This window comes from Hermetia illucens, chromosome 3, assembly GCF_905115235.1.
Source record: "Hermetia illucens chromosome 3, iHerIll2.2.curated.20191125, whole genome shotgun sequence".
NCBI lineage: Eukaryota > Metazoa > Arthropoda > Insecta > Diptera > Stratiomyidae > Hermetia > Hermetia illucens.
In genome coordinates, this window is record NC_051851.1 from 103,694,825 (window position 1) to 103,716,435 (window position 21,611).

A 21,611-nucleotide genomic window follows, 5' to 3' on the forward strand; every position below is an offset into this window, starting at 1 on the left:
AGCTGTTGGTGTTGGTTTAGCAGGCGTTTTCCAGGTTTTATGCTCCATCGTAGGTACCAATCCACGTTTCACCCTGGGACCTATACTACCCTTTGACCGCCGTCACAGATATCAGGCTGACTGTTTTTTTTTTGTTTTTTACAAGAGCGTAACGTGCAGGCTGTTGGATACAATGCGAAGAAAATTAATCAAAAACGATAAAATAAAATCTTTACTGAGGGCAAATTACAAGAAAAAAACTTTACTTTCATAGGCAAATCCGGACGGAGCTGACAAATAGTAATAATGACATTGAAAACTGAAAATATGATCAGTTAATGCTCCGTAGCATCATATACGGCCTTAACTCTTCGTGGCATGGATTCGACCAAATGCTGGACATATTCAGCTGGAATTTTTTCCATTATTGGAGAAGACCTTCCATCAACTATTTTTTTACTCAAAATAGGATCTTCGTGAAGCCTATCGCCTGCACAATCCCGAAACTTCTAATATTATTGCAATCCGGGTATTGTGGAGAGGTTTCGAGTAGGTTCGAACAATTGAACATTACCGCATGCATGTTTTTCACGCTTTATATTTTGGGCCATTGTCTGGGTGAATATCGATGAACATATTAGCATCCATATTCCTCTCCAAGAATATCGCGTTTCCCATGCCGTCAGTTCCGCAACAGTCCCACACTATAATGCCGCATTTACAGTTCGCATAGTGAGATTTTTTTTTTTTTTTTCCAAAAACAACAATTTTTATTTAACCTATAAACATATAATTCTACATTAACCTAACTTATGTACTACCTTAACAGCTACGCTTAATCTAAGGTACAATCTATAGCTTAAATTAACTTATCACCAAGGGGTAAATATATATACAAAAATATAAAATGATATTTGGGGGAAAAGTCGAAAAAAACCTCCATTGTTTGAATTTTTTTTTATAAAAGCGGGCGGGCGGGGAAGGAACTAGGATGAGGGTTGGGATGGGGGACATGCGGGAGGGGTTTCGGAAAGGAAGCTAGGAGTGGCGCTAGGGATGGGTAGGTTTTGAAAACTGGGATGTGGAGTAGCTACCGTTGTAGAAGATTACTCTACCACCGGGGTCGAAGAGGAGGTTACGGGACTGGAGAGATACATAGGAGGATTTGTGGGAACAGATGAGTTCGTAGAAGATTCTCTTCGACGATCTCGATCTGCATGGCCTGGGAGATAAGTGGGTTTGGGTGGGATATGGCTTTATCGAGGAATTTGAGGGCATGACGGGTTAGGACGGCGTCAATGCGGGGTGTTTGAGAGGAGTCGTAGAGGATCTGGTTGGAGATGTATTTGGAGCGGTCTTCGTTTTTGTATATATTGGTGCAGTGGCGGAGGAATTTGCGTTCTTTGCAGCGGAGTCGTTCGATTTGGTGAGGGGAAGCGTCGGACCAGAAGATGAAGCCGAAAACGAGGAGGGGACGGATAAGCTGTTTGTAGCAAAACAGCTTGACTTTCTGGGGAGTTGGACTGGTGTATTTTAGGATTGGGTAGAGGGACTTGAAGGTTTCTGTTGCACGGTTCAGTGCCTTCGTGATGTGTGGGACGTGGGATAGGCGGGAATTGATTGTCACCCCGAGGTAGGTGACTTCTTTGACGGTTGGGATGGTGTCGTTGTGGATCTTCAGGGATGGGGTTGAAATGTCTTTCCTCATTTTCGGCGTCATCCTAGCGGTACCACGGAATACGATGGTTTCGCATTTTTGTGGATTTAGGGACAGTTTCAAGCGGGTGAAATACCGGTAGAGCTCGTCCAAATAGGAATTCAGGCGGGCTTCACCGGCAGGGATGTTTCTGGTGGAGGTGTAGAGGATGAGATCATCCGCGTATTGAAGGATTCGGATTGGATTTGGGTGTGGAGTTGGTTTAGGAAGGTCTGTGGTAAACAGGGAAAAGAGGGTAGCGGAGAGGACTGACCCCTGAGGGATGCCAGCCGGGCTAGAATATGGGGAGGAGAGGTGTTCACGGAGTTGGACTTGGGATTTCCGCCCATCAAGAAAGCTAAGAATTAGCTTGCAGAGGTGCGGATGGAACTGGAGGACTTCAGAAAGCTTGTATGCGAGTCCGTATTGCCATACGGAGTCGAAAGCCTTCTTTATATCGAGGAGACAGGCTATGGTTGGAGCGTTCCGGTTGAGGCCGAGGAGGACGTCCGATTTGAGCACGAGTAGTGCATGCTCGACTGAGTGTTTGGGGCGGTTGGCGAATTGGAATTGTGGGATTGAATAATTGGAGTCACAGTGCTCGTCGATAGAGACTTTGATGATCCGCTCGAAAATCTTGGCGGAGGAAGAGAGGATTGAGATAGGCCTGTAGCTATCGGGATTTAGTGGGTTTTGGTTTTTCTTTGGGGTGGGAACAATTCGAGCACTCTTCCAATCTGTTGGGAAGTGGGCATTCATAAGGCAGTGATTGATGACGGAGGACATAATGGGGGCAATGCTTGGGGCGCATTTCTTAAGGACGATGGAGAGGATTTTGTCAAGCCCAACTGATTTTTTGTTTTTGGAGGCGGCGATGGCCGCCCTGACGGAGTCGGGGCTGACAAAGTGAATGGGGAGGATGTTCTCTCGCTGACCTGGGTCGGCGAGGGCATGGGTGAAGGGACTTTCTGTGGGTTGGGAAATGAGGTAGGAAGGGTGGGTTAGGAGTTGGGAGATCTTTCCGTTTACCTCGTTATCAAAACTTGGTTCACGGAAGTGGAGGGTGCAGTGGTGGGCTTGTAGGAAGTGGTCAGCGAGGACTTTCACTTTTTCTGTGGGTGGGATGTTTTGGAGAAGGATCGCGTTTTGTTGGACTGATTTGCCCAAACGCGGGCAGGTCTTTCTGAGTTCCCTGTATGTGCCAGGGTTTAGCTCAGTGTTGGAGAGGCGGTTGTGGAGATATTGGGTGTATAGGGTGAGGATTCGTTCGCGAATGGACTTGTCCAGTTCGCGGATTTCGGTGAGGAGGTGAGAGGCTTGCGGAGAGTATCTATTCCTAAGTAATCTCCGCCTGAGGGTCTTTTTATATTTGATGTCGGATAGGATATCGTCGGGAAGGGTGATTAGGTTGCGGTAATTAAGGGGACGGGAAGGGATCAATTCGTCGCATACTTGCCTAACTGCTTCGATGTATTGACGCACTGTCAGGTCGATGGACTCATTAGAAACTGTACGGTTGGATGGGAGAAGGAGAGGTTGAAGTTTGGTTTTGAGGGCCAGGTTGATCTCTTTCCAGTTTGCACGCTGGAAGTCAGGGACTGAGGGTGGGGTGGACCGAACGACTCTGTCCGGGAGTTTTATGTTTAGGATTACGGCATCGTGATCGCTGATGCCGGGGACCGTTTCGAGGAAGGGGAAGGTGTTAGGGTTGGGGATGACATCCAGGTTGCTGCTAATGAGGAAGTGGTCTAGGTAGAAGTGGTAGTATGGTTTGTTGAAGGTCGGGAGTGCCGGACTGAAATGTGCTAGGTTGATGTTGGGATTTGAGGTTGTGAGGAACAGGTGGAGCTGATCCCCGTTGTGGTTCGACCGTGCATCGAACCAGGACGGGTGTCTGGCGTTGAGGTCTCCACCTATTATCAGGGAAAATTGCTTACCGGGAGAGCGGTGTAGGGACGCGCAGAAGTATTTGATGCGGAGAAAGTCGTGGGTGTCGAGGGATTGGTTGGGGCAGTATACAGAGGCAACGAAGACCGAGGTTGATTGGGATTCGAAGGAGACTAACGAGATTTCGATGGATTTGAAGGTGTTGGGAGGTGGGTGGATTTGGGTGACCAGGAATTTGTCGGAGATAAGGACGGCGGTGCCGCCACAGGTGTCGCGGCCTTGAGGATTGGACTGAGGTCGGTCAGTCCGGGAGAGGTTGAAGTTGGGAAAGGAAGGATTGTATCTATAGTTCAACCTAGTTTCACATAGGGGTTTGTGCTCGCCAAGGAACAGCTCAAACTCATGCCTGCGGGCACGGCCGATGATTGAGTTGATGTTCAACTCAATTATACTAACGTCCATTAATGGACGCCAAGATACCGACCATTGAGTTGAACATCTGCAAGAATTCTTGCGATTTCCTGGCGAACTCAGAGATGGTGGTGGGTTGGACTATGTTGTTGGAAGTCCGGGGTGAGGGTCCGCTTCGTGCGGCGTCGGCGAAGGACACGGACGGACGGGTGAAGGCTGGGTTCGTGATAGGATGACCACCGGGGCGAGTGGTAGTTGAGAGGAGAGGGTGGGAGGGTTTTTGTGCGTTTCTCCTTGCCACCACCTGGAGGAACCGTGGACACTTCCGGTAGTTGGCGGGGTGATCATCGCCCCCGCAGTTGACACATCTCGGTGCCTCCTCAACTGTTTTGGCGCATTCGCCAGGGCCGTGAAGTTGGTCACACTTGACGCACCTGTAGGTGAGGTGGCAGTTGGTTGCCGCGTGCCCGATGCGCTGGCAGTTTTTGCACTGCAGCACTTGCTTGTTATGGATTTGTTCGAAACGAACAACCATGTGCTGTACGGCTTTCACCTCGTGGAGCTGCTCCTCTTTGAAGGTTGCATCAAATGTGACCAACCACAAGTCGAGGTTCACATTGTTATTCCTTGCCCAGGTCGTGGCAAAGGGTTTCGCGCTCAGGGTGCTTGATACTTCCTGAGCCTTTAACTCATCGACGATCTCCTGAGGGGAGAAAGTCGAGTCGAGGCCTCGTAGGATGAGGCTGGTCGTCTTATCCGATGGGAGGGTGTACGTGAAGAACTTACTGTTGTTCTCCACGAGCACCCTCTTGGCGGTAGCGTAATCCTCAGGTGTTTTTGTGAGGATCTGGTGGGAACTACCTGATTTCTTTATCAGGTAGTTGTTGGGGAGGGCACTGGATATATTTGACTTTATGTTTTGAAAAGTAGCCGCACTTTCGACTACAACTAATGGAGGGATCTTTCGACTTACCTCTTTTTTCCGGGGAGCTGTAGTGGCTGGCCTTGGTTGTTGTTGTTGTTGCGGCTTGGGTGGTGGTGGTTTCGGTGCTCGCTTCGCTTTTTCGCTTCGCCGAGGGTCGGGAACGCTGCCGGGCTTGACCCGGATGGTAGGGCAAGTGGTGTTTCTTCGGTGTTGGTGTCCATCACCTCGGAAGGCGCTGTTGGTGTAGCAGGCGCCGGAGGGGCGCTGGGTGTCCCGAAGGTTCGGGAGATGGTTGCTTCCAGCGACTTGATGACGGTCGCCAGATGCCGGTTCTCCTCGGGGGTTTCCTTGAGCTGCCTCAGAAGCAGCTTGTTCTGCTTCCGCAGAGCAACTGACTCGAGGATCTCGCCGACGGATACGGAACTTCGGACCGTCCCGTCTGAGCTCGACTGCGAGTCGGACTCGCAGTCGCTGGAGAGTGTAACTTCCGACGCGGTCTCCATTCCGTCGTCGGAGTTGGTGTTTTTTGGCTCGCCCGTCGGGCTGTCCGTCGTCTTGCGCCGCTTTTTGCGGGTCACCTTGGTGAACCCGTCTATCTCCGGTGCACTCATTAAAACTGCACTTCAACAGCACAAATTGTTTCTTTTAATTGTTTGTTGATTTTACACAAACGTTTTATTATTTCACACTTGGTTTCATTGTTATTGTCTTTTCACTTGATACTGCGTCTTCGCGAACACTTGAAATACTCGTACGTACGATTTATTCACAGACCGTATGACCGCCTCAGTCGAGCGCTAGTCTTGAACTTGTCGCATAGTGAGATGTCATTTAAGGGGTTATATATAGTTGTGGTGGTCGCAGAAATACAAAAAAAAATTTCAGAAGAAAAACTTGAAACTTTGAACGCGATTATTTCAGAATCGTGCTTTTGTAAAATGCCGATTGCTGTTTTTATGTTTTTGGAAAAGTGCCGATTACTGAAAAACCACTAGTCCAATCAACGCGAAATTTTTATCATTCATCTATTATGATATAGATAGATATATAGTTAGTCGCTGAAGAATTCTCAATTCTTTTAACAAAAATTTTTTTAACTAAAAAAATTGAAATTTTTACGTTTAGAAAAAGTAAACGTTTTTGTAAAATCGCCGACCTTTTTAAGGTTTTATGTGAAAAAAAAACCTGATTAAAATCGGTACAATGTCTGTCTGTTTGTCACACGCGATTTACTTCAAAACGGCTGACTCGATATTTACGAAATTTATTGAGAACATGTGATCTGTGTGTCCCTTTGCATCCTATCAGTGGTGCCATTTTGTGTTGAGTTTGGAGGGGGGCTTCCAATACATGCGACAGGGGGTGTAAATTTTTTTCATATGAAATGGCACGATTAGTAATTTCTGAAGCTGGTTTTATTTCTGAGATTAGATGAAACATAGGGGAGTGAAGGGTCAAAATGTGTGCCCCGAAAGGTGGAACAGGTCTTGTTCTCAGAACCTATCCAATCGAAAAATCTGAAAAATATCGCAATTATGCATCTTTATGAAATCTAGACCTCAAAATATATCCCCTTCCGATATCTGCACAAATAAAGTTAATAATAGTATAGTATATTACTATGTTTTAGAAATTTTTCGGAAAAGCCTTTTGAAGGTTTTATTTCATTATTAATTAAAATCGGTTCAATGTCTGTCGGTCCGTCTGTTTGTCTCTCTATCTGTCGCACCCAATTTGCTCAGAAACAGCCGACCCGATTGTTACGAAATGTGGGGTAAACTTGTGATCTGTACCATATGTCTCGAGTGGCGCCATTTTGTGATGAATACATGCAAAAGGTGGGTGAAAATTTTGTTTTCACAGAACATGATCATGTGGGGTATCAAATGAAAAGGCTCAATTAGAAACTGGTGTTTTTTCTGATACTGGGTGGAACATTGGGAGATAGGGCACAAAATGTGTGCCCCAAAAAGTGAAACAGGTCTCGTTTGCAGAACCTACCCAATTGAAAAATTTGAAAAAAAAATCACATTGATACAACTATATGAAATCTAGGCTTCAAAATACATCTTATTCCGATACCTGCACAAATAAAGTTAATATTCGTATATTACCATGTTTTAGGAATTTACCGGAAATCCCTCCTTAAGTCCATCCTAGGACCATACTGTAGAACATATTTCTGGAAAGTTTGAAGGCAATTCGACTATTATTAACAAAGTTATAGAAGGTCAAAATTTCTAATTTCTGTATTTATATTCTAATAAAGCTTGCGGGTAGTAACCAATATAAGAGACATGTGTGTTCTGGTTACCAGTGATTTTGAACTTATGTACCTAACATATATATGTATGTATGCGCACTTATATATGCATTGTAGTGACCGCGGCTTCCCGGCGGGAGTGGAATCTCATTTGCCTTTTTCTGAATTAATTTGCTCAAATAATGCATTCTACAATGTGCAATTACCCTCATTTTCGCCGCAGATTGCACATTATTGAATGAATTCACGCGAATTGATAAGTAAGGTAAGTTCTCTTTTCAAAATTCTTATAAGTAATATACCGGCTTGAATAATGCATTCTCATCCTCGTAATAGGTGGATCCCAGTGGATTTTTTTTCGATAAGACGAGAATTGAAAAACGCTGGGATTCGGAAAGGAACTTGGCGAGAAAAGGGATGGATATCGTGGAGGCGTAGTCGGAAAGTCAGAGAATTAGTTTGTGCATGGGCGTGAGGCGGCAGGATGAAAAGCGGCAGAAAACATAGTCTGCCAAGAGGACGTGATTAACGAACGGCAAAACGTTTGTCAAAGAGGAGCTTCCTTTGGCGCCGCAGCTTCTCGGTGGAACAATCATGTAGTGATTTTGTGGTGAAGTGTTAGTTTCGAGCTGTGGGAGACCTTCCCCATTCAGTGGGCGACATCCGTAGAATATTGCATTTGTAGCTTCCAAGAATTTCTGGCTGGAGTGTGTGCGGGACATTTTCCCCTTTGTGTGTGCGTCGCGGAAAGAAAACTAGGAAAAGAAAAACAAAAGTATTTCCGTACATTTTTTTGCCTTAAATTCAGTAGTATTTCCATATACATATATTTTCTTGTTTTCTTTTCGAGTCAAGCGATTTTCTTATTAAACAAAAACAAGTCGGGAAACAGGAAGCTCGGCGCTTCAGGTATGAGAGGTTTTGTTCGGTTCTTCTGTGAGTATATTTGAGTGCCGAACTATCGCATTTGTACGTAGCCCGTTATGTATATGCATTTAGCATGTCAAACTAGTCACATTAGTGTGATATTTATAATTGTAGTAAATGTACACGGTAAAGTCAATTTTGAGCTACTGTAACTTTGTTAGTAATCCTATGATTTTGATCAAACTTGGGGATAACATGCTTCATATTATATTCCAAGTGCGTGTGACAGACAGAAAGACAGACGGCCTGTGAGGAGTGGCCAGATCTCTCATCAGGTGCAACCCCAGCTGGCGGATTGGGGCATACCTATTGATGTGTAAGTATGTGTTCATGCACTTCTCTTTTGCGACTGTGCATGAGCTAGTGTTTGCTCATCTCTGGTGCGTGGATCAAAATGGCTATGGGAAGGACACCCAGAACATAAAACCACCATGGAAGACGAGAGAAGGAGGAAACTTACTGTGCAGTGGCTCGGAACCCCAGCACCGGCAGCTTTTGGGAGTGAGCAAGCAAGGAAAACTCCCCTTAAGTCCACCCTAGAATGTAGCAATGTAGACTATAGCATAGAGCATGATCCTACCAAATTTGGTGAAAATCACACTATTACTAACAAAGTTATACTAAGTCAAAAGGGATATTTTCACATAAAATTATATGCAGATATTACGTGCTACATACTAATGGGACAAACGCACACTCAAATATCTTTATAAAAGAAATACACAAAACCTTTCATACCTGAAGTGTCTAGCTTCCAGTTTCCCGACTTGTTTTTACTTTTTGTGAAACAAAACCATGATAAAATCGGTTTACTGTCTGTCCGTCCGTCACACGCTTTTTTTTCTGGGAGATTATTACAGCGATTGACACTAAATTTGGTGGAAACGTGGGAACTGTGAATGCTCACGAATACAGTGAGTAACATCCTGTTATTCCGAATTTAAGGGGGGTCTCCATACATGCAAAAAGGGTCTTAATTTTGACATTTGTTGAAAGCTTGGGAAGTGCGGGGAGTTGAAAATAATCATTTCTTTAACGGACCCATTCTCAGAAACTACCCAACCGAAACATCTGAAAAAAAATCAAAAATCTGCCACTATATGGTGCCTAGACTCTGAAATACCCTACATACCAATATCTGTTCAAATAAAATTAATAATTACTATAATTTTTAGTAATTGGCTGGAAACCCCCCTTGAGTTTATCCTAGAAAATTTTACAACAATATAGGCTACAGCATAGGGCCTGATCCTACCAAATTTGATGAAAATCGCACTATTACTAACAAAGTTATAATAGGTCAAAACTGACACTTCTGTGCAAATTCAAGACTTTGAATGTCAATATTACTGGAAAGTGGATGTTTTCACCTAACATATATTACGTGCATATATTATGTGCTACGTACTAATGCGACAAATGCACAGCCTTCTCTTTATAAAAGAATTTCACAGAACCTTTTATATCTGAAGCGTCTAGCTTCTGGTTTCCCGACTTGTTTTGTTTGATTAAGAGTTACGTCAAAAGCGAAATATTTAATATCGATGAATAGCTTTTGACTGGGTGATTTCACTTGACTATGAGGGGGTGGGCATTCTACAGTGCAGATTAAAAGAGCAAGTTTAAGCATCTGTATTGTCGTCATTTTATTTTGTTCTTGTAAAAGAATTTGTGTGTTTATGTGTTGTGATTGTAGTTATATACAGCTGTGATGGTCGCAGAAATACAAAAAAAAAATCAAACGAAAAACTCACACTTGAAACTTTGAACGCGATTATTTCAGAATCGTGCTTTTGTAAAAGTGCCGATTGCTGTTTTTGTATTTTTTAAGAGGGCCGATTACTGAAAAACTACTATTCCAATCAACGCGACAATTTTACTACTGATTTATTATGATAATAGCTAGTCGAAAAATTTGAAAATTTCAATTATTTTAACAAACCTGTTTTAAGTAAAAAATCGAAATTTTCACATCCAGAAAAAGTAAATGTTTCTGTAAAATCGCCGCCCCTTTTCAAGGTTTTGTGTGATACAAAACCTTATTCAAATCGGTTCAATGTCTGTCTGTCACACCCGATTTACTCGCGGGCGCCTATACGGAAAGAGCCATCTATCTGGCCCAATGCATCGCCAAAGCATGTGACGCGTCCATGCCTAGTAGGCGCTCATTCACCAGCAGAAGACAAAACTAGTGGTGGAATGGTGAAGTGGCTGGCCTTTGATCAGCCTACCACCGAGCCAGAAGAGCGGTCCAGACAGCGGTAGGTAGATTCGATCAGTGGCAAAAAGAGTGCGCCTATAAGGCAGCCCGCAAAACCCTCAAGCTCGCCATCCTGCGAAGTAAGAGGAAATGCTTTGTGTATTTTTCTTCTTTTTAAGGTTTTGTGTAAAACAAAACCTTATTAAAATCGATTCAATGTCTGTCTGTCTGTCTGTCACACGCATTTTTCTCCAAAACGGTTAAAGCGATCCGAACGAAATTTGGTGGACAGATGGGAACTATGAAATCCCACGCATACAGCGAGTGGCATAAACTTAGGTGGAGTTTAAAGGGGGGCTCCCCATACATGCAAAGGGCGGATTCAAAATTTTTTTTTACCGGATATAGTTGTGTAGGGTATCAAATGAAAGGTCTCGAATTGTACTTTCCGAAACTGACATTAGTTTTGGCATAAATTGCAAAGTGCGTGAGTAAGGAGTCAAAATGTACGCACTTGAAGTGAGACAGGACTCATTTTCGGAAACTACCCAACCTAAAAATCCGAAAAAAATCAGGGTGGTGCGCCTAGATGAAATCTAGGCCTCAAAATATGTCCCATTCAGATATCTGCTCAAATAAAGTTACTAATAATATATTACTACTTTTTAGAAATTTACTGAAAACCCCCCTTAAATTCATCCTAGGACTTCCGAATTTTGTCCCAGCATAGGGGACAATATTTCGTATATATGTCATCATCATCATCATCAACGGCGTAACAACCGGTATCCGGTCTAGGCCTGCCTTAATAAGGAACTCCAGACATCCCGGTTTTGCGCCGAGCTCCACCAATTCGATATCCCTAAAAGCTGTCTGGCGTCCTGACCCACGTCATCGCTCCATCTTAGGCAGGGTCTGCCTCGTCTTCTTTTTCTACCATAGATATTGCCCTTATAGACTTTCCGGGTGGGATCATCCTCATCCGCCCACCGTAACCTATTGACCCGGATTTTATCCACAACCGGACGGTCATGGTATCGCTCATAGATTTCGTCATTGTGTAGGCTACGGAATCGTCCATCCTCATGTAGGGGGCCAAAAATTCTTCGGAGGATTCTTCTCTCGAACGCGGCCAAGAGTTCGCAATTTCTCTTGCTAAGAACCCAAGTTTCCGAGGAATACATGAGGACTGGCAAGATCATAGTCTTGTACAGTAAGAGCTTTGACCCTATGGTGAGACGTTTCGAGCGGAACAGTCTTTGTAAGCTGAAATAGGCTCTGTTGGCTGACAACAACCGTGCGCGGATTTCATCATCGTACTTGTTATCGGTTGTGATTTCCGACCCTAGGCAGGAGAAATTGTCAACGGTCTCAAAGTTGTATTCTCCTATCCTTATTTTTCTTCGTGTTTGTGTTTGACCAGTGCGGTTTGATGTTGTTGGTTGATTCGTCTTCGGTGCTGACGTTGCCACCATATATTTTGTCTTGCCTTCACTGATATGCAGCCCAAGATCTCGCCTCAATGGCCGCCTGCTCGATCTGGATGAATGCAGTTTGTATATCTCGGGTCGTTTTTCCCATGATGTCGATATCGTCAGCATAGGCCAGTAGTTGGGTGGACTTGAAGAGGATCGTACCTCTTGCATTTACCTCGGCATCACAGATCACTTTCTCGAGGGCCAGGTTAAAGAGGACGCATGATAGCGCATCCCCTTGTCGTAGACCGTTGTTGATGTCGAATGGTCTTGAGAGTGATCCTGCTGCTTTTATCGGCCTCGCACATTGGTCAGGGTCAGCCTAGTCAGTCTTATCAATTTCGTCGGGATACCGAATTCTCTCATGGCCGTGTACAGTTTTACCCTGGCTATGCTATCATAGGCAGCTTTAAAGTCGATGAACAGATGGTGCAACTGTTGTCCATATTCCAATAGTTTTTCCATCGCTTGCCGCATAGAGAAAATCTGATCTGTTGCTGATTTGCCTGGAGTGAAGCCTCTTTGGTATGGGCCAATGATGTTCTGGGCGTATGGGGCTATCCAGCTTAGCAAGATAGTGGAGAATATCTTATATATGGTACTCAACAACGTGATACCTCTATAATTGCTGCACTGTGTGATATCTCCCTTTTTATGTATGAAACAGATAATGCCTCGTTGCCAATCGTCAGGCATTGATTCGCTGTCCCATACCTTGAGCACAAGTTGATGAACCAGTTGGTGTAACTGGTCGCCTCCATATTTAACCAATTCGGCTGTAATTCCATCGGCTCCTGGCGACTTATGATTTTTTAGCCGATGAATTGCACGGACTGTTTCTACTAAACTGGTGGCAGTATTTGTCCGTCGTCTTCAGTTGGCGGGACCTCCAACTCGCCGATGTTCTGGTTGTTCAGTAGCTCATCAAAGTACTCAACCCATCGCTCTAATATGCCCATTCTGTCGGAAATCAGATTTCCCTGTTTGTCTCGGCAGGATGAGCATCGAGGTGTATAAGGCTTCATCCTGCTGACTTGTTGGTAAAACTTGCGCGCCTGGTGCGGTTGCTCCCTGTACTTTTCTAGTTCATAGACTCGTATATATGTGCTAAATTTTATGGAAATCAGGCAATTAACGCCAAAGGTATAGCAGTTCAGACTTAGCAATTTCGCACGAGTTTACTGCTTCCAAAGCCATGCAAATCAGATGCTGACGTCATAATTACCCGGAATAATTGACATTCGCGTGGAATATTAAAGTCACATTTATGAAAAATCTATTTATCTGCAGCCCTTTTTAAGGTTTTTTGTAAAACACTTATGTGAAATCTAATCTTCGAGAGATGTCCCATTCCGGTATCTGCTCAAAAAATTTACTAATAGTATATTATCAACTTTTAGAAATAGACTAAAAAACTCTCCTTAAGTTCATCCTACACCGACATAGAGGACAGCCTTGTGCCAGGTTTCATGAAAATCCAACTATTAGTGGGGAAGTTATAGCAGTTCAACTTATCAATTTCGTGCTAATTAACAGCATCCTAAGCCATACAAATAAGATGCTGACGTCATAATTAACGAGAATAATTGAAATTCGAGTGAAATATTAAAATTCCATTCAAGAAGAATCTAATTCTCCCTAGCCCTTTTTAAGGTTTCGTGTGAAACAAAACCTTATTAGAATCGAGACGGTGTCTGTCTGTCCGTCTGTCCGTCTGTCTGTCTGTCTGTCTGTCTGTGTGTCACACCCGATTTATTCAGAAACGGCTGAACCGATTGTCACGAAAATTGATGAGAGTATGTAATCTGGTGTTCCCTTTACATGCAGTAAATGGCGCCATCTTGTGTTAACTTTAAGGGGGGCTCCCCATACATGTAAATGGAGGGTGCACATTTTTTTTTCACAGAATGTAGCCATGTGGGGTATCAAATGAAAGGTCTCAATTAGGACTTTTCGAAACTGGTTCAATATTTGATTTTGGGTGAAACATAGGGGAGTGAGGGCTCAAAATATGACCCCCAAAAAGTGTAACAGGTTTCGTTCTCGGAACCTATCCAACCGAAAAATCTGAAAAAAATCACAGTGGTGCATCTCTACGAAATTTAGGCCTCAAAATATATTTGGTTCCGATATCTGCACAAATAAAGTTAATAATGGTATATTTCCACATTTTAGAAATTTACCCGGCAACCCCCTTATGTTCATCCCAGAAGTACAAAGTTTGGCAAGTGTGTAATGAAGAACATAATGCAGAGTTTGGTCAAGTTTGAAGAAAATCCAACTATTATTAACAAAGTTATAGGGGGTGATACTTTACAATTTTTTGTGAATTTCGTGCACTCTACAACCCGCATGACGTCATCATCACATATCAATTCGTTAATACCACACGAAATGAGTTTTTATGAATTGGGTCGCAGAGAATTATTTTGTTTTAGTTTTTTAGTTATCTGTCAACCAGACATGTGTGTATGTAGGTATATAATATATGCGTGCTAATGAACTTTATGGGTAGTACCTAATTCAAATAGATATAAGAAGTAAATCGGAAATATGGGTACGATCCATTTATATACGTGCATATATGTGTACAGTATTCGGAAATAGACAGTTTGTTTGTTTAGGGTGAGCGGAATATCTATGGCTGTAATATGTACGTATGTCTCGTAGTTTGGAGAAATATGAAAGATTATGTTGAATTTGTAGTTATACACGGATAGCAAAATGTGCCTTGAAATTTCATAAGATGAACACAAAACCTTTATACCTGAAGCGCGAGATTCTGGTATTCCGACTTGTTTATATTTGATGTTGGTTAAATTTTTTCCTCGATCGATGCAAACCCATATCGATCGCGGATATTCTCATTTCAGACGTAATCAAAACGTGTCACGCCACGAGTGCAATGCAACATCTTCGTCCCCATTACCGCAAGACGCCGTTCATTGTCCGTTATAGTCGGCCAACACTCAGAACTATAGAGAGCGGCAAACGGACGACATTGCAGTAAATTTTAGATTTGGGAGGTGCGCTGATACGACGATCACAAAGAACACCAGTTGGGGAATGCCACTTCATCCAGGTTGCATTAATGCGTGAAACAATTTCATTACGCAGTTCTCTATTAGCTGATAGCGTTGACTCGAGATTTTTAAATCGCCGAGTTCTGGCAATGGCAGTAGCTTGCCCTTCGAGATACTTAAATCGCTCAATTCTGGCAATGGCAGTAACCTGCCCAGAACTGAACGATTTCAATATCTCGGGCCAATGCTATAAGCGAATGGAGAACTACGTTATGCTCCTCACATAGGGAGACACAAAACCTTTTATACCTGAAACGTCAAGCTTCCGGCTTCCCGACTTGTTTTAGTTTATATAAAAAAAAATTGTAATATTGGATACCATGAATTTGAGCTAAACTTTCTTTAATTTGAGGGCTTCTTCCCGTTCTCTTTCTTCTTGACCCCGCAAAATCTTAGTATGTCAAAAATGGGAGGGAACCTCAGGGGCCGCGCCTCAATAATTATTTGAGGCACCGAAGAAGCAGTGATCGGGACTGGATCTTTGATCGCGGCACTCGGGTTGGAGACTTACGGCTCTACGCGCGCAGTCGAGCCGTCTTTTTTCCCACGTTTAGTTCGCGTTCTGGTTTTTCTCGTTAGGCCGTCGCGAATTCCTTCGTTTGTTGTCTATTTTTAGATCTGGGGCGGGACCACGCATCGGTATAGACACGTTAGTTTTGTACTAATAACACGTGAGGGACCAAAGGGCTCAAAAGACCCCCGACATTCTCGAACCTGGCTGGCACAGAGGCGTGCAAGAAGCTGTCTACCGAGCCCTTTGATGGAGTTTCAGGCTTCGTGAGCGGACCTTCACCGTCAATTTGGCAAAGTTTTTAGGTTTCCGGTGTAGCTCTTCCCTTTCCCTTACCTTTTCCCTATTTCCTTTAGGCTCGTTACAAAAGCGCCCAACGTGGGGCCCAACATTTCCTGAATTCAGGCCTACTTTCTTATTTACAGATTTCCTGAATCAGTGGAAGATAGTCTACTCCGGCTCGCAACTTCGTTCGACAGAGAATCAATAGATTCTCAACATTGTTCCCGGCTAGGCTCCACGTACACTCGCCTTCATATTTCTAGTTTTATAATAGGTTTGACGCCTTTTCCCCGGAAGCAAGTGTTCCTAAGCCGCAATTTCCTTTCCTACCTTGTAAGGTAGAGTTTCCTGCCCCATCCTTGGTAGAATACCACAACATTCGTTGGGTTTGTCTTTGAGACTTAATATCTTGTAGGTGATTGCCTTCTAGAAGTCTCTGGATCTACGGGCCTTCGCAGCTATATGCTGAAAAGCATTGCCGTCCGAGCTTCTGAGGAGTGTCTTTCCCTACCTTTATACGAAACGTCTATCTCTTCGTTTCAGAATTTGAAAAACTTAACGTTCTCTTCTTTTCTTTATACGAGACATCTGAAGTATGTCTCATCAACGAGATCATGGATTTTGTGACCTTTATCGCCTTCCCTCGACGTCACCTTCAGTTCAATGGAGCTCTGCTGAGCTTGACCTGTCAGAGCAAAGCACTGATTGACGGTGGCACGAGTCCACGAGGAGCGATCCTGCGGGTTGGGTTGATTCTTTCACGCGGGATGTTAGTGCGCCCGAAGCATATATCGCTTCACGGGTTGAAGGATTGGTTCGAGAGCAATTTTCTGCGCTTCGAGGTTCGGACCCAAAAACGCACTCAGTGCGTCAAGCAGCTCAACATCAGCCTGCTTCAACAATTTGTACAAACATTTTACGAGCGTGACGACATGGTTTTAACAACTCTAACGATGACGATTCGCCTTATGGATGCCAGGCACAACCGCTTACTACGATGTCAGCGGATCGTGTTTACACAATTTTGGCATCCTGAGACTTGGTTTTTGATGGTATGTACATCAACAACTTTGCCCATCAACCAGTACCTTTTCCGCGTGGAGACCTTGACCAACACAACTCTACAGTGAAGCCCATGGTATTTTACGTAGGCACCTGTCGTGAGACTTAAATCCTACGGTCCTCTGAAGACACGGATTGATTTTGCGACCACAATCAGAGCCCCGCTGAGACAAGCAACAACGGCATCAGTCTATACCAATTGCATGGCTTAGCATTCATACTGGTGGATGCAAGAATTACCTAAATCTCTACCGAACTATGCACCGGCACCCGTGTTGATACGCAACACCACGTCGAGGTCCGAAGGTCTCTTCTCGCTTGAGCATAACCACAACTACCATGAAACTCCCACTAGGGGGGCCAACTGTAAATAACCGAGCTGTCCTCACATACAACAGGAGTTCACCCGAAGTATGTGAGTCCAGGGGCTTTCCCTGTTCCCATGGTACCAGTATACCCCTGGTAAGGTTTCGTGACCAATTTGCCACTTCAGATGAGTGTCCGTGCAGACTCGGGTCTGATCGCCCTGATTAGGCCTTTGGAGCATTCGCCTACTGCATCACGGCCGGCAAACCAAAGTGATTACAGCGTCTCCCAATGCCACCACTATGGAGGTTCTCCTCGGCCACTTGGTTTTGGTTTAGCCGATCTGCCCCATCTTCCCCGCCGCCACCTCTGAGCACCAACACAACTCTACAGGAGGATTTCGGCCGGCTGTGTACATATGTACACACTCTTTTCAGAGACAGAGCAGCAGATTGGTACTGGGACTACCACTAGTCTGCCGAACGAATCGAGTGAACCTTTCTCGTGAGGTTCTTCGCCAACAGTTTAAGGATTCACAAGATGACTGGGATATCCTTGAACTGATGCGAGACGGCATGCAAGGTCTATCTGAAGATTTCGACAGCTACTATAAAGCTGTGTGTTTGCTAGCCAATTGGCTAGAAAATTCCTTAACGGTAGACAAATTGGTAGAGTTGCTACATTGTGGACTGAGACCCGATGTACAGAGGCAACTTCTCTATCAGGCTAGCACGGATCGCGAGCTGCATAAGTTAGCGCAGCAGAGCGAAATTTTAGAGGAGTATCTCACAAGTAGGCCCTTTAACCAATTGTGCAGCTATTCTGCTGAATCTGAAGAGGGTGTTGGCATAAAGAACATCTCAGGAAATCCTCAGTCTGAGATTCGAAATCGTGTTTTAGACTTTTGCTTTTGTTGCGGGTGCCTGAACATACATGAGCCCGTATGGTCAAAAAGTCGAGTTCCAGAGCCCAACCATCAGGGCGTTCCTACATCAGACGCACGTGACTGCGCAGGCATTATGACAACATCTTCCACAGTAATTCCAAAAGTTACCTTGCTAAAACGGTTCGAAAACTTAGATATGACTTACCCAGATTTGACCCCACCAATTATTTCGAGAAAAACGAAGCTTTCGGTTCTGAAGCCGTTGCACGTAAGACTGCAATAATACCAAGCGGCCAGAGAACGAATCTTCGAGTGGCAGAGATGGCGACGAGTAAGCCTTCGCTTACGTCAATATTCGCGGCGAATAATGCGCAACTGACGTTCTCACAAGTCAACCCAACAATGATATTTGTCCGTATGCGGATGGGTGAACGTGTTTCAGAACTGATTGATACCGGAGCCACTGTAAGTTGCTTGGTTTCGGGTTTCGCGCGGATAGTTATTAACGAAGGTCGGTACAAGTGGGAGTGATTACGCATCGACCTCATGACCGTTGACGGAACCAGCCACTCAACATTAAGCAGAGTGTCGGCTGACATCACGTTTCATGATCGGACGGAATCGATGTCGTTCCTCCTTATGCCGTGGTTAACTTAAAATCTTTACCTTCGTGCTGATTATGTTCACAAGTTCGGACTCGCATAGGATCTGTTTGCATCTTCTATGTTCAATAGAAAATGTCAAAAGCACCAACCAATACCAGTCGGCGGTACACCAGCGAGCAAGGCTCGAGGCTGTCATTGGGAGTTTTCCGTTCTTCAAGTCGGAGGGCGTAGGACGTACAAGTCTAACGGCACACGTCATCGATGTTGGGAATAATAAATCGACCAATCAGAGACACTTTTCAGTCTCTCCCGCCATCGAAAAGCTCCTTTACGAAGAGATTGATCAGAGGGGAAGTCATCGAAGAACCGCAAAGCACCTGGTCTTCGCAGTCACCCTTGTGATGAAACCTGGAAAAGTGCAACTTTATCTTGATGCGCGTAACCGTGAAGGACGCGGGATTTTCAGTCTTCTCTCGAAGGCTAGAATCTTCATGAGTTTAGATCTGAAGGATGCGTTCTGGCAAATTCCTCTGGATGAGGCGTCCAAGGATAAGATTGCCATCACCGTTCCAGGGCGGCCGCTCTATCAGTTCGTGACCATGCCGTTTGGCATCTGCAATGCACCTCAAACCATGCAGCGTGGATGGTAACGGGACGATTTGTACTGATCCCGACAAGGTGCACGCCATCAAAGATTTTCCGCGAACAAAACTGTCAAACAGCTACGGCGGTTTCTTGAAATGTGTGGGTAGTATGGGCGATTTGTTTCAAATTAAGCTTCGTTGACTACACTGTTGACAGATATGTGTCAGTTTTGCTAGTCTGAGGGAGCTCTCTCGGCCTTCGACGCTCTGAAAACGACTCTCTCTTCGGCTCGTCGTACATTGTGACGCAAGACAACATGGCATAGGAGCGCGGTGCTGATGCAGAAGACAGGGGAGGGAGAGGGAGATGAAGTTCCTACAGCGTATATGTCGAAGAAGCTTACTCAGTCTCAGCGGAACTACACTGTCACTGAGCAGGAATGTCTGGCAGCGATGGCGGCAATGCGTAAATTCCGAGCGTATATTAAAGGCATAACATTCGAAGTGGTACCTGACCACACTTGAAACAGTCCGACCTTCACGGTAGACTGGCCAGATGGGCATTGAAGCTTCAAGGATTTAATTTTATCATCAAATACACGGAGGGATCACAACATCTGATTCTAAATTCTTTATCTTGAATGTATTCGCCAGCGAAGATGGATGCTTTAGAGAGAAGTGGGAACAACGCAGACAGATTCATCACATTTTCGGTCTGTGGACTATTTGCGACTAATCGAGCGTATTAGGGAGAATTCCAACAAACTCCCTGATCTGAAGGTGTGCGATGGATTAGTATACAAGCCAACCAATCATGCCTCAGGAGATGAACTGCAGGAACAACAGGCTTAGAAGGTTTGGATTCCGGAGGAGCTGACTACTGAGGTGATCACCTGTGCCCGTGATCACCTTGGATAGACTGCGGTTGTGGTTTCATTGGCCTAAAATGGTTTCATATGTCTAGGACTATATTCGCAATTGTGAAACGTGCAAGACGTCAAAAGCTCCCAACCAACCGCCTCTAATGGGAAAACCGGTCATCTCCGATCGGGTGTTACATTGTCGAAAATGTAGGAGCAATAGTCGTTCTCGATTCTCTCTCGAAATGTTCATTTGTGGAGCCGATTAAACGGTTTACCGTGAACGTGCTGACTGAATACTTGGAGAAGAGAATCTTTCATGTGTTTGGAATCCCTGTGTCGATCATGTCCGATGATGGGGAACAGTTCAAATCCGTGGCTTTCAACGATCTTTGAACCAGTATGGCATTCAACACATTTACGCTGCTTTATACTCCCCGCAGGCAAACGCCTCGGAGAGGGTTAATCGTTCACTGTTGGCTGCTATGCGCGCTTATATTGGTCCTCTGCGGACCCATGCATCGGTGTAGACACGTTAATTTTGTACTAATGGCACCTGAGGGATCATAGCGCTCAAAGGGATCAAAGCGCTCAGTCTTCGCGGGCTGACCTTCACGGTCAATTTCGCCAACTTTCTAGGTTTCTGGGATAGCTCTTCCCTCTAGGTCGTCTTCGGCCATTTAGGATGATCGTCAGATCCTCCTGTTTCATTACAGCATGCATCGTCATGTGGTAATAGACAATGGTTATTTATCTAGGATGAATAGAGTATCTATGGCGTTGATATGTATGTACATATGTATATCTTAGAGTTTAGAAAAATATTGCAGAATATTTTGTATTCTTAGCCATGTACGAATGGAAAATCGTGCGTAGACAGTTGCTCATATAAGATGAACACAAAGCCGAAGCGCCGAGCGTCCGGTATTCCAACTTGTTTTATGAAGCATTGCCATCTTGTAAGGTTTTCAACAGATTCGAAAAATAAAACTTAGGGTTTATTGAGAACAATGTGCTACCAAATCGAAGAAAATTAAGCTAAATGTATTCGTCATCGTGAAAACTTTTTAAGAAATAATATGACTTGGTTATCTCTCAATAAATCACTTGGCATGTTAATGGATGCTAATTTACCTACTTACCAATACAATTTATCCATCTAAAAATACAATATAATTCGTCAAAGGCAAACAAACTGGTTAAAAATTAATTATCTTCATATAACCGAAAGATAGAGACGAAACTGTACTAAACCTGAGTATAATCTCCACTCATTAATCGATTATACGATCAAGCGTATCTGTTAAATTCAAAAGGAAATGTTAAACTGTGTTCGAGGAAAGCAACTAACATCCTTGGTGAACTAGAGCGGTAATGGCTCTCAATTTGATAAAAATCTCATTAATCTCTCAATAGGCGATGGTATCTATTCAAATACCGAAAAAGGGAATATTATAGTATGGAATGATCCGGCCTCCTCTACCAAAGGATTCTGTAGACCATATTCCTTCTAAAATTGTTATACATATTGAGCAAAACAATTAAGATGAATAAGTCTGTTCTAACTTGGAGGAAACCCTCAATGCATCGATACACCTATTTCATAAAATTGCACCCCCCGTCGTACCCAGGTTTATGATTGACTCAAATGTTTTTCAACTTTACACGA